The 13,524-nt window shown below is 46.3% G+C and overlaps 1 protein-coding gene across 3 annotated transcripts in view; it reads left to right on the top strand.

Annotated features, from left to right (window-relative positions):
- TCF20 (transcription factor 20) overlaps window positions 1-13,524 on the top strand; it is a 131,768-nt gene that overhangs the window by 48,613 nt on the left and 69,631 nt on the right. The window contains exon 1 of one of the 3 annotated variants that reach the window (XM_071423037.1): window positions 531-606. The exons of 1 other annotated variant lie outside the window; for it this stretch is intronic. The gene's annotated coding sequence lies outside the window, so the exon portion shown is untranslated. Of the gene's footprint in view, window positions 1-530; window positions 607-5,838; window positions 6,054-13,524 lie in introns of those variants that run through there. One more of the 3 variants, XM_071423036.1, reaches the window with a different exon arrangement.

The following is a 13,524-nucleotide window of genomic DNA, read 5'->3' as shown; positions in this document are numbered from 1 at the left end:
CCCCCCCCCCCTTTTTCTGGTTCCCGTTTAAAATACTGTATAAACAAATGCTGTCCTGGATGATGCTTCCTGAGCTGGTGTAGCAGAGCATTCCCTTGTCCTGCAGGGGCAGCTTTCCACACCGGCCCTTGCAGGACCAAGTCCCCCTGTCCCCAAGCACAGTGGCATAAGGTGTGCCTGCGCCCAGGGTGGCAGTGTCCCTGGTGGCAGGGGTTTGCAGGCTGCTGTGCCAGCCCTGCCGTGCGGCTGGAGCACAGGGAGCCGTTTCTGGGCTGAAGCCCACATCAGCCCAAACTCTCGGGCGCCCTGTTGCTAGCCCGCCTCTCCGGCCCGTTGCTCCCTGTATGTGCGAGTCTGTATGTGCCCTGTGGACGGCTGGTAATTAAAAAACCGTGGAGGGGGATATTACTGAGTTAACAGTAGTTATTTGTGAGGCTGCTGGAGTGGGGGGGAGAGAGATCTATCCCCAGGGAAAGCTGCACTGACGAGGGGTGGGGGGAGCAGGAGGGAGGAGGAAGTGGGGGCGAGATTGGCAGGTGACTGCCAGCTCCGAGGAGATGACAGCGGCAGCAGCTCCGCCAGTCCCACTTGAACACTGCACTGCAGGTACTGGGTTAATGGGTGGGAAGTGGTGAAGAAGAATATCAGGGTGGGTGGCTGGAGGGGAGGGTGTTGGCACGGGGGAGTTGATTTCTGTTAAACGCCAAGATAGAGATGACACTCCATATACATGTAATCATTAGACTTCATTACCAAGAATATTTTCCTTCATATAATTTTTTTAAATGCAGAGAAAGCTTTCCCCAAACCTGACAGTATTCTACCTACAATCACTTTCCCCATGCCAAATACTACCATGCTCTACAAAAATGGTCTGAAATGCTGTACTATTTTTGACCATTTCATTTGGGTTATTTGTAGTGAAATTTTAATTTTTAAGGTGCTAGGAATAGGCTCCTCAGTCCCACATTATCTCCATGTATAAGGCCTTTTTACTGAATGTGAGACTGCATTACAATCTAAACCTCACAATTTTCTTGTTTGATGACACTGACTATCCAACTAGAAAATTCATGTATCCTCCTTTTGCAGGACTGGCAGGTTAGACCTAGACTGAAGTCCTGATTGACATCTGCAGACAGCATTCTTGCTCATGCTCACGCTCTCTCTCTCTTTCTCTCACTCTCTCTCCCCTGTGCTCATGCTCTCTTTCCCCCCTATTCCTTTTCAGTGGGCAAAACATCTGTTTGCAAAGGGCTGAGGACACACACTGCACAGGGAGATAAAAGCAAAGAGCCCTCATCCCATGTAAGAGTTCATAGATCTGTAACTCAGGGGGCTGGCAACAGGGTTTGACAAGGGTTGAAATCCTTCTGTCTTTCTCCCTTCTTATATATTTGAGTTTGACAAACAAAACCACCTGGGGTTATCTCAGGTGTGCAATATTGAGGATTTACATGTCAGCTTCACTATCAGCTTCATTCTTTGTGCACAAAGAGAGAAAGAGGATCACAGATTTGCACCTAAGCTACAGAGAGTGATGCCAGTGCCTTGGTTTGTCACAGTGGAGGAAGCCCATGCCTCTCCCTGCCCACTACAGCAGAGTTAAGCCCCAAGGGCCTTACACAGCCAGTGCCTCAGTTGGAGTACTGTCCTTTCTCTCCCTGCAGCAGAAGCCAAGTTTAAGGAATTGGCTGAGAGTTCAAGGCGCACATATGATTGTAGACCTGCATGGTACAGATAGCAAGAAGAAGCTTCAAAAACATTGCTATCCTTTTCTCTCCAAGCAACAACAGCCCCCTGTAAAATATTTAGCCATAAAGATATGACTTTTCTTTTTGACCTGCCATGATTGTGCAGGTCAAAAAGAAAAGTAATATCTTACCACCTGTGCACCTGTGGTGTTACAGATTTTAGTCCAGAGACTGGGTTCTCAGTTGTGAGAACAGCTGATGGGCTGGTCTGAACATCTAGTTTAACCTGTGACTCAGATATTGTACTGGTTCATTTATCAAAAACACCGGCAACAAAAGGGGCAAAACCCCTTTTGATTTTCCAGTACTGACATAAGTACACTGATTTACATTACATGGACATACATATTTTGACTGCTTGACAAAGAAAATCATGCCCATGACAGCTTCTTATTAAGCAAGTAATCCTACTAAATTGGAAGCATGGCCAGCACCATCCATTTTTGAGGTCTCTTCTGCGTGGTAATTTCCAGAGTCCTGGTATGGCCAGTTTTAGGGAACTGTTTTCATCTGGCGACTACCTGCAGTCTTTGCTGAGCAGCACTGGAAGCACTGGGCATTTAGCGGCTTTGAAAATTACATCATAGGCATCTTAAATGTACTTCTCAAGTGTGCATTGGTTTTAAAGCTTAGCAGCTGGCCTCTTGGCCATATATATAGATCACACACACTCTGACTTGCTTATCAGGGATGGCAGTTAGTTGAATGCAAAGCAAAATTATATGTTTGTCTCCTGTCTTCACCTTCCCCTTTCCTGTTTTCTGTGTGGAATGAGGATCTTGGGGATGCCTTGAGCTGGACCATGAACCCCCTGGCCTGTCAGTTTTGCTAGGGATAGAAGGGACTTGCTGTGTAAAGTGCTACAACCTGCTATATTTTCACTTTTACTGGTGTGTGGCAGCAAGAGTTTTAGATGCATGAAGCCTTGCTTAGGGGTAAGGGGGGCTGGGGGAAGACCCCAGCAGAAGAAACCGCTAGTTCAGAGCTCACAGTTAACAGGACTGAGATTCTGAGCAAGTCTCAGGGTAGTGGGAACGGGTAACACAAAGCCAGCACTGGGAGCTCATTTTAATTTCAACCATCTTGTGCATGTGTAGTTGGCTGTCTTTGTTTAAAGAACTTGGCCTTCAGGTAGATTTTATTTGGACGGCTTGCTTATCCAAAGAACATTAATGACTTTCCTTGAGGAGTTGCAGCCAGTACCTTTGCACCCTGGTTCTCCTCTAGCCCTGTTTTCTCTTTTCCATAATCTCCCGGTGCCCAGCAGCAAGCCTTTAGGGTACATGCGCAAGCAAAAGGAGCTCGAGTTGGGGAATTAATATTCCTGGAACATAACACCAGCAGCATGCACACGCTGAGGAGAATATTAGAGCTATTAGCGGTGGGAGTTTGGAGTGCATGCAATATCTAGATGGAGAATTCAGTGTGATTAATCTGCCTCTAAGCAGCAGCCTCCGGGCTCTGGGAATTCTGTGGCACGTTTGAAATCAGAACTTTTTTTAATTACCTTTCCGCATCAACAAAACAATTGCAGTTGTGTGAAAATAAGCCCATTCAGTCCCTGCCCTGGCTCTGTTCTTTTTTTTTTCCCTTTTTCCTTTTTGGATGAGGCATGCTGCCGGAGCCCTGAGTATTCACAGTCCCGGCAGCTCTGACAGCATTTTGCACAAGTGCAGAGGGACTTAACCTGGGAGGCTTGGCCAGCCTCCAAGTCAGGTAATTGCATCGTGGGCCAAGCTGGAGCAAGCCCATGCTAGTCGGTGTGTATGTGTTAGATTCCTTGCTCTTTCCCCCTTCTTTTTTCCTCTTCCCAGCAAATGCCTGTGCCTCCCTTTCTCCCCCATTCACCTCCTCACCTTGCATCCTGGCATGCTGGCAGCCATGTTGCCTCCCTGCCACGGGCAGGTTGAGAGAGATTCCCCAAGAGAGGAGAAGTGGGATAAACATGGAGCTTTCCTCTCATGCAGTCAGCAGGGTGGAAAAAATAGATAAAAAAATGAAAGGAGTCGATATAAAAATGGTAGTAAAGTTGTGGCCAAACAAGGAGCAAGACATACTGAAAGATATGAGATTGGATGGGGACCTCCCTGCTTGCAATTCATACCTTTTCCCTCCCTCTCATGAGCAGAGGCAGGAGAGTTTATTCCATCCATTGCAGCCTGGTTTATTGCTGTACTGGCATGGAGACACTGTAAAACAACAGGGGAAATCTTCCCTAACACTGTGGCTCTGCCAGGGCTGGGATGATGCCCTAAGGCACTGGGATTCAGAGTTGATGTGGGAACAGAGGCCAGAGGCTTTGGCCATGGAGCAGCTCCAACCTGGAAGACCATCTTCTGGATGCCTGGATTTTATGCTGGAAGCACATAGAGCTGCTGGGGTACAAAAGTTTCTGACAAGTGTCGTGGGTTTCCAGTGCTGGTGCCAGCCCTCTGGGGCACCACAGGCACTCATGGGGCGCTCCCACCGTCCAGCAGCAGCAGGTTGGGAATGTACTTGCCAGCTGGTTCATGGCAGGGATCTGGATTGCTTCCTCCTCGCTTCTCGCTTGCTCCACATCCAGATTTCCCTCCTGCCTCACTGGCAGGTTGCAGAAAGGGCAGGCTGCGATGGTAGTGCTGTTTTCTCCTCCCTTCCAGGTCGACACGGTGATGGGAATTGCTTTGTAGGTCTTGATGAGGGCAGGGATGGAGGTTGGAGAGAGGAGTGGACACACTGTGAGGATCACAAGCTGTCTTCCTTTTGGCTCTGCAGATTCAATAACTTCATAAATATAACGTCTGCAATTAGCACAGTTTAATTTTTTAAGATTTATTTTTAATTTCACTTGGCTGTGGCTGTGCCCTTGACTTATTCCTCTGAATTCCTGGCCTTCAGGCATGATTAGCACAGTGTGTTTGAGCTGTCTTGCTTCAAAAGGTGAAAAAAAACCCTCCATTTTAAACACAAATAACAGCGTTTTAGTTTTTTGAGTTTATTTACTGACATGTTTGAGGTGGTGTTAAATTTTCAGAAATTGATGTTAAAAAAACTACACCAGCTGAATAAACAAAAAAAAAAAAAAAAAAAAAAAAAAAAAAAGCCCCAAATCTTACAACTTTCCAGGTCACATTAAGCCAATAGCTACTTAATAAGCCTTTTTTTTCTTCTAGGCTTCATTTCAGAAATGACTACAGAAGTCTTATATCATCAGCTTTTGCTCCCAGAGCAACATCCGAGCATTGCATTGTATTGGGAGTACATCAAAGTCTCCTGGCCTTTCTTTCATCTACTCCAGTCTGTCTTCCCCTCCCCAGGGCACCTAAAACCTAAAAATACACTAGGGAATCAAAAACTCCCCTCTTTTCCCTATTGCCTTGCTTGGGCCTTACATACAACTCTGTTACCTTTATGCTGACCGCTTTTACTCAAATTGTAGTTCAGTGGTGATTTCAGATCCTCGGGTGGGGGGAAAAACCCCAAGTGCCCACTGAAGAGCCTCACCTCTGCCCGGCCCTCAGCTCCCAGACCTCTGGCACGGAGTTGTGTTCACTCTGGTGGCCCTGCTTGCCCGGTGGCTCTCAGCGCTGCCTTCCCTGCGTGCCTCAGGCAGAACCCACAGCATCTGCCTGTTTCCTGCAATCCCCCTCTGCCCTGCCCCCCGGAGCCTCTCCTGTGGCCACTGCCACCCCTCGATCTTCCCCCCAGCACCTCATCCTGCTCCATCGCGGCAGGTCCAGAGGGGCCACGGCAGGTGGTTCTGTCCCAGAAGGGCTGCTGGTGCTTGTGCTGCGCTGGAGGATGGCGCCTGGGCTGGCGCTGGCTGTCTGTCCTGCCCAGGCCACTTTTAAAAGGTATTTCCACTGTGGTCACAAAGTTTATTTGTGAAGAAAAACCACAAAAAACCACCCAAACCCACAACAAAAAAGGGAGTATGATTTATAAAAAAAAAAAAAAAAAGAAAAAAAAAAGCCATTTTCTTGGCCAGCCATTTCCTGAGTTCCCTTTGTTACTACTGCAGATATGTGTTTGAATAAGAGCCTTTTCCCCTCCCCTCTCCTATTCCTCCCTGTTCTACCCTGCAGTGAAGTCACAATCCGGCGTTTGTGGGCTCTGTGTGATGTCAGAGACTCGGTCTTGTGACTTCACCGGCGGGCTCAAGCAGAAGGTGCAGACGAGGCTGAGAGAAGAGAAAAAAAGCCCCCTCCTCTCCTCTTCCCTCCCCCCCTCCACCCTCTCGGTTTATAAAACCAGTAGCTGAGATAAATCGGAAGGGGGTGGGGAGAAGCAGCAGGGAAAGCTGAGAAAGATGCCAGAAAGGTACAGTAAATGGGCTTTATCTCTCTCTCCCTCTCCCTGAAAGTTGAGAGTGGAAAATTGCCCTGCAGAGGCCAGCTCTCGCCGACCACGCGCGGCGGCGGCGGTGGCGGCCGTGTGTCTGCGGCGCCCTGCGCGTGTCACCCGCCCCCGCGACGCCGCCGTGCCCGCCCGGGCTGCCCGCGGCGGGGTGGGGGGCTGGGGGCGGCGGGGAGGGCTGGGGGCGCCGGGGGCAGCCGGAGCCCGGCGTGGCTGGGCACGGCCAGCCGCTCGCCTTGTCCCTTTTCAAAGGCCCCAGCTGTTGGCTGCTCGCTGCAGTCTGGCTCCTGCGAGACCGACATAAATGGGTTATGGGGTTTATGCATATGCCGGGGGGGGGGGGGGGGGGGGAGGTGTTGTCCCCCCCTCCCCGTTTTCTTCCCCATGTATCTCTCGTTGGTGATTTTTTTTTAATTTATTTTGTTTTGGTTTTGGATGTGGTTGTTTTTTTTTCCTTGCTCTGCAGGCTCAGAGTAGCACGGGGGTGGATGGGGAGGGGGCCTGCCATTCCCCCGTGATATGTGGGTGCATCAAGAGGGAGAAGGGCAAGGCCTCAGGGTCACATTCTCAAGGGCTGTGAGATATGATTTCTTCTTTAATTTCTTGATTTTTTTTTTGGAGGGGGGGGTTTTGGTGATTGTTGTTTTTTTAACTGACAGCTGCACAATAGCAATGTGGATGCACCAGCAAACAGCAACCTAAAAAATATTTTTAAAAAATAAAAATTAAAAAGGGGGAGGAGGAAAATGGGGGGGGGGGGGGGAGAAAAGTGGGGGGTTAGCTCGCCCCTCCCTTCTTTGGTAATTTTTTTTTTCCCCTGTGTCAAATTTACTGTTCACTTGAGATTTTGGACAAAGACGGGGGCAGTGGGTGGGCTGCTTTGAGTTTTGTGATATAATATGACTGGAGCAAGAGAGTAAAGCACAGACAATTAAGGATCAGCGCGAGGGCTTTGCTCATTCAGTCTGTTGAGGAAGCCGTCATTTTGTGTTAGTGTGCGTGTCTGGAGGAGGAAGGATAGTGGAGAGTGACAGTGGAAGGATGCCTAATGTTGTGGTGTATTTGTACTTGCTAAATGCCTGCTCCAGGAAAGGGGGGCTTCAAAAGAAAGGGATGAGCAAAAGGGGGTCCTTCTGAATTTGCCCTTTGGTGAAGCCACTTCGGACTGGATTCCCACTACTGGGAATGTGATGTTTTGTTGCCTCCATGAAAGGGGAGGGCTGAGAAACGAAAAGGGCAGGTGTCAGGCAGGCTCCTTGCTGCCACCGCTCTGCCTACGCACCTCACCCCGATCACCCCGATGACCGGTGGCTTCTCTGCTGCTCTGATTCCTGAAGCTCCTGTGAAAAGCACCGCGTCCCGACTGTCTGCAGGGCCAGGCTTCTCTCCGCTCCCGGGTCACTGGGGTCCTGCTGCTGCACTTCACTCCTAAAGACCCAGAGCACCTCCTGCTTTTGTAGTTATTTATTTCTTTATTTCAACTACTGGACCCTGGCTGTCCTCTGCCAATATGTTTCAAGGCTGATGAATAGCACCCCCTGCAGTTATAGAGCTGATCTTTTGTAGCACAGATGTATAATTAATTGTGCAGCACTTTTGCAGTCTGAACAGGCAAGTGGATTCTTGGAAGACACCCATGTGCTGCCACCTGCTTCTCAGTGCCCCAGCTCCACTGCCCTTGGGGAAGGGACCTGTTGGCCACAGCTTAAGAGCCTCTGTCCTACTGGAGTGATGTGAAACAGGATTCAAATCCAGGTCTTTGGTGTAAAAGCCACAAACAACCTCAAACCCCAAGTGCTGCTGCACCACAGGACTCCTCTCGTCTGCCTCTGCTCCAACATGAAAGAACTTTTAGGCATTTTTGCATCACTGTTCCATCCCAATGGTGATGTTTAGGGATTTTTTTTTCCTTCTTTTTTTCTCTCAGAGGGGAAGTAAGGATCTATAAGTTTGTAAAGCACTTTGAAGATAAAAATCATTGTCTGTGCAGAGTACTGTCTGTTGGCTTGTCTGAGTCGCTACCTAGCTTCCCTGGGAAATGAAACCTAGAATCCTTCCATAGGCCACTTGGAGAATTAAGTCAAAAGAACCTTTGAGGCATCCTCCTTTGGACCTCTGTCCCCAGGGAGAACAGAAGTGGGGGTGACCAAGTGGGACTGGACACTGCATGAGTCTGGGAGGTGGGGGGGCCACGACTGAAATACACCCTGCAAAACTGAGGGCAGAGGACATTGGGGATGTGATTTAGCTAAGATTAGGTACAGAAGAGATTTTAAGCCTCATTATTTTGTCTAGGTACGGCAAGATTATCCCCTATGGGGTTTTCCTCAGTTCTTTATCTACACCTGCTTTTAAAAGAGCAGCAAACAGTGGAGAAACCCTTTCCTTTGATTTCTCTTCAGCTGGGGACATCCGTCACCCAGGACTGTAACTGTAGGTGTTCAGGTCAGGGGTAGATGTGCATCACTTCAGCCCCATGCTAGGACATGAAAGGATTAAATCTCTTTCCAAAGCAAAGTGGAAGGTCCCCAGGTGCCTTCTCTCAGGCTCAGAGATTGCAGTGGGAGAAGGAAGTGGGATCCAGCTGGGTAAGAGACCTCATCAAGAGGATAAAAGCATTTAGGGTAAAGGACAGTCTGTCTCCCTGAGTAGGGGAAGTAATCAGTGAAGACGTGCAAGGGTGTCTCAAAAAGCCCTAGGCAGGCAATGTGTGTATCAGAAAAGAATTTCTAGGCAGTGGTGAAGGGGCACGAGCTGAAAGCGTTAATTAGTTCCCCCTGCCCCCGTTTCTGTTAAGATATTCCCTTTCTTGTAACCACAACTGCTTTTTGTCTTTCTTTTCTACGTGTTCTTTTTTTTAAACTTGTGTCCCAATGAAAAGGACTGTTAAGGAAACCCCCTACTTATCACCTGAGGCTGGCTGCTGACTTACTGTTTCTCGAGAAGAGATAATGCTAGCTGATTATAAATAGGCTGACTGCCCTTTTTCATCAATATTAGGAGTAAGCCGACACCTTGATCTTTAGCCTGTGGAATGAATCACACTGCAAGAGTTGTTACTTTTGGAGAAGAGTAGTCATTTCTTCTCTCACATTATGCTCCCTGCTGTGAAAAGGCTTGGCCCGGATAAGGGGATCCTTGAGCTGGGGGTGGGTACCCCAGGGTATGTGAAATTTCACCCTGGTGAAATGATTTCTCTCCACCAGTGTAACCAGTGTCTCGGCATTAAACCTGGGTTCAGCCAGGGCTGTCAGCGGATGACCTTGAGTACTGCTGCCCCCCCCACCTCCCAGCCTAATGCTGCTGCTTTTCATTGAAAGTGTCAGTGCTGGCATAGCTTGTTCGGAAGTTTGGGCTATTTCCTAAACTTGCTAAAACCAGTGGAGACTTACTGAGTTGGTAGGTGGACATGAACTGTGCTTGCTGAGGTATCTGTTCTTGCTTTGGCTGTTCTAAGAAGTGCTGACCTTATTTTCACAGCCCTAATGGAACTGACAGTATTTTGTTTAGGTCTAATTACTCACAGCACATTTACAGAAGTTAAATGGGAGACCTTCAGTCCTAATCATCTCTCAGGACAAATGTGAGTGCAAGCAGGATTCCCATCTGCAGAAGATAATTTCAAGAGGAATGATGAAAGCCATGATATGTAAGGAGAGGTTTTGTTAGTTTAAACCTGAACTTAAGTAGGCAACTTGAAGAATTCCTCAAATCTTGAAACAAAACCAAGTTACTTAAGATTTTACATGGATTTTACTTAAGATTTTTATGTGGCTTGGACTCTCTAAAGACAGATTTGTCCAGCCTTTAAAAATTAAAGACTCATTTTCTTAACTGAGGACAGTTGTGTCTTTGTGTTTGTTACCTAATAGCTTTTAAAGTGTTCCATCACTTGGCTCAGGTAATGTGAATGAAAATATGCTACTTTTCCCCATCCCCAAATGAGTCAGTAGCGTTCATAAATAGTTGAATAAGTTGCATTCAAAGTTGTAAGTTCTATATGTTCTCATGTGCCCTATCCTGATTTGGATTTGATTGCAACTTTAAAGTAATGCAGGCCACTAAAATGAGACATTAATAACTTCTGAAATGTAGAATTAGAGTGTTTGAGCATTGAATAAACTTAAATGAGTCTCAAGATACAAAGTAATTAAAGTGGTTGTGTTTGAAGTAGGTTTTTTTCCCTCATGTTTTGTTAGCAAGAGGAGATATGTAAGTAAACTGTGGTGGAACTTTAAAAAATATTTTCAATAAACCAATCTCTCAGATGAATCAGGACCAGAGAACATCACTATACCTAACAAAAAAAAAAGGCACAGAAGTTGATTTCTGTGACAAGAAGTTAATCAGATTTCTTGCAATGTTTATCTTTAGTGCACCCTTAGGTTTCTACTTTCCAATATAAGTACAGACTTCTTACCAGATGAATATAGAAGACTCTCTTGGTTTTGGTCCAGTCTGATGCTTTCTGCATTGGCCTCTTGCTGCTGCAAGCTCTTCTTAGGTGCTGTTTCATGTGCCTGCAATTCTGGAGCATGGTAGCAGCAAGGTGACTGGAAGAACTAAAGCTGTTCCTTCAGGGACCTTTTTTTCTCTCTTGTTGGAACAGCTGAGATTCAACAGCTATTGCATACATCAGGGAGGAAGCCAACAGGGAACAAAGTAAGAATCAAAACCTTAGTTGCCTGTAAAATTTGGAACTATATATCATGGGGATTTGTGCTTGTTAAGCCCAGAAATTCCCACTTCCCTGTAGGCAGAAAAAGCCACCCCAGCAAATGAAACCTCTGTAAAGGGGTAGCAGAAGTAAGAGAGAAAAAATGCCCTTTCTGTAAAACATGTTCAGGCAAGGCAGAGTTGGTTTTATGTAAGATAATTTAAAAAGACAAGTTCTAATATTTGAATTTCTACTTTTATTTAGATATGCATAACAATTCAGATAATGAAGATTTATTGATGGACTTTTCTGCCTTGTTGGAGACAGTCTTGCTGGAGAATCACATTTGTATGGCTTTCTGTTTTAATTTCCACCTTTATTACTCTGGGCATCTGCATGGAAATTTGATTGGCTTTTCCTTAAAAGTTCAGCTTCTGTTGTTTTTGTTTCTTGCTTTTTCTGCTGGACTCAGATTCTTTTGTCTGCAGCATCACAATCACTTTCACAGCAACTAATTCTATTCTGCCAGAAGCAGCTTTTTGGCAGGAAGCAAAAGGAAGAAGCAGAAGAAGCAGAGGAGGTCTTAAGGTACAAAGATCTTATTTTCATGAATCAGCTCTTTGTAATGGGAAGATGAAAAGGCAGAAGTGTTGCAGTGTTTTAATTTTTCTCCTGCTATGATTCACACTACCTACCTTCAGCTGCTTTATCATTTTCCTTCCTTTGAGATGCTCCAAAGTCTTTCAATCCAGTTGTTCTGCTGCAGGAAGGGGCTGTAGGACTTAATACTATTGCTTATGGAGACATTCTCAGTGTCTGGAGGAGAGCACCTTCCAAGTGATGCACCCAAGACATGACCATCAGTAGGCTGAAAAATCTGTGCTTGTCAAAAATATTTTCCAGCAAGCACAGATCCTCTGATAATCTTAAGGGGAAAAGTTAAATATCAGTGAATTAATGAGAGGGGAGCCCTCTCTGTCCTTGCTGCAGTTCCTTGGGAGATGTCTGATACTGCTTCTCCCTTGTGTAGGTTCAGGTGTAACACTTTTTATCTGAAGTTAAGTGTAAAAAAATAAGAGGAAGGTGTGGGAAATCCTGGGGCTGGGTAGGAGGAGAGGTAGGAAATGATAATGAATGTAGCCATGCTGATGTCTTTCTTGGAGAAAGGAAAACAGGTGAGCTGCCCTTGCTTTACACTTGCTTAAAGATGTAGCTGTCCCACCGTGAATATAAGTTTCAGTCCCCAGTCTCGTGACCTGTAGGTGCCCAATCTTGCTGTCATGTTTTGTATTATCTATCTTCAAGGTAGTCACTAATGCCCATTCCCATAGCGTCTAAGAGCCTCTAGATGAAAGCTGTGAAAGTGCAGTGGTGAGCCTGTGCATGACATGAAATTGTGTAACAGGGGAATAGATTAGGATAAGGGTAATACTTTGAGGGGAATGGGGGCCATGTCTGTGGGAAATCTGTGAGCCTGACTCCATGGAGGCTTCACCTTCCTAGTGCTGCATCAACAGTGAAACCTTTTGTAAAGAAGAAGAAATCTCTCAGAGGACCCCACCAGCTGCATTCAGAAATCATGTTTGCTCTAACAAATGCTGGGGTGCTCGGAGCCTTTCCAGCCTATGTTACCTGCAAATTTGTTCTCAGTCCCCCATCCTGCATCACTTACTGTCCTCCCCCCTTCCAGGCAGAGGGAGCTCAGGGAGTGTGTGAAGATGAGAGGTGGCTGAGGTCAGGATGGTGTCATCCTTCTGTTCCCCCTCCAAGCTGTTAATGTATGCTTCTGGAGAGCCACACAAACTGAGTAATTACTGAATTACGGCTAGATCAGAAGTGGTGACCTCAAAGACAGAAGGAGACTCTCCATCTCCATTTGTCAGTCCCCTTGGGGTCAGAAGGACAATTTTTCGCTGGCATCTGTGAGGGGGGGAAAGGGAAGTGCAAGGTAAGCCTTACATTAAGGCATAACAGGGGAAAAAAACGTTTGCTTTAGCCATTGCAGCATTCATGTGCAGTAAGATGCAGCATTGCTTGCATGTGTGTAATGACAGCAGCACTGGTGGGAGCAGTGGCACTAACCCAGAGGGCTACTCAGGGGACTTCATTTTGCTCAGAATTGCCCATCCATCATAGAGGAGGGTTCCAAGTCTTGAGGCCATTTCCCTGCCTTATTTGTGCCTCTATCCTCAAAAGCATTTTGATTAGGAGATGGCAAGGAGGATGTAGGTAGGATTTGGAAAGTTTCTGTTGTGGTAGGACCATGGTGGCTCTGTACAGTTTATGACCGAGCTGATTTTCTTACACTAAAAGCAGAGACTTCAGTCTTTCTTACAACTGTGGTGTAGCACATCTGCTGAATTTATAGCACTTACTCTTGGACGATGGAATGTATTTGCTGGAAATTTGCATTCAAACCTGCTTAGTTCATTGTGTTGATTGTAAAATTGATCCTTTATGTGTTGTGGGGATTTAAAAAATTTTTTTAAAAATTGGTTTTGGGTGGGTTTTTGTTTTGTTTGGTTTGGTTTTTGTAACCATTTTTGGCCTTAAATCCCTGGGGTTTTTTCTTCTTTTCAGAATTGAAGGGTGAGAGCGTATAGATGCAACTGAGGACTTCACCCTGAAGTAGAAAGGCATGCATGGATGTTAGATTTCCACCCTGATCATGTGTGTGGGATTGTAGCCTAGTAGCCTGATGGGGTTACTTTCGTCATTAGTCCTAGGAATGTTTTGTATGTAACAATTTTTTTGTGTAACTGACAGTGGTCAAGTAGG

The sequence above is a fragment of the Agelaius tricolor genome, unplaced genomic scaffold (genome assembly GCF_023055355.1).
Source record: "Agelaius tricolor isolate 1412-34295 unplaced genomic scaffold, bAgeTri1.0.p SCAF_3, whole genome shotgun sequence".
In the NCBI taxonomy this organism is placed as follows: domain Eukaryota; kingdom Metazoa; phylum Chordata; class Aves; order Passeriformes; family Icteridae; genus Agelaius; species Agelaius tricolor.
The sequence above is the reverse complement of the archived record's forward strand: the minus strand, read 5'-3'. Positions and strand labels throughout refer to the sequence as shown.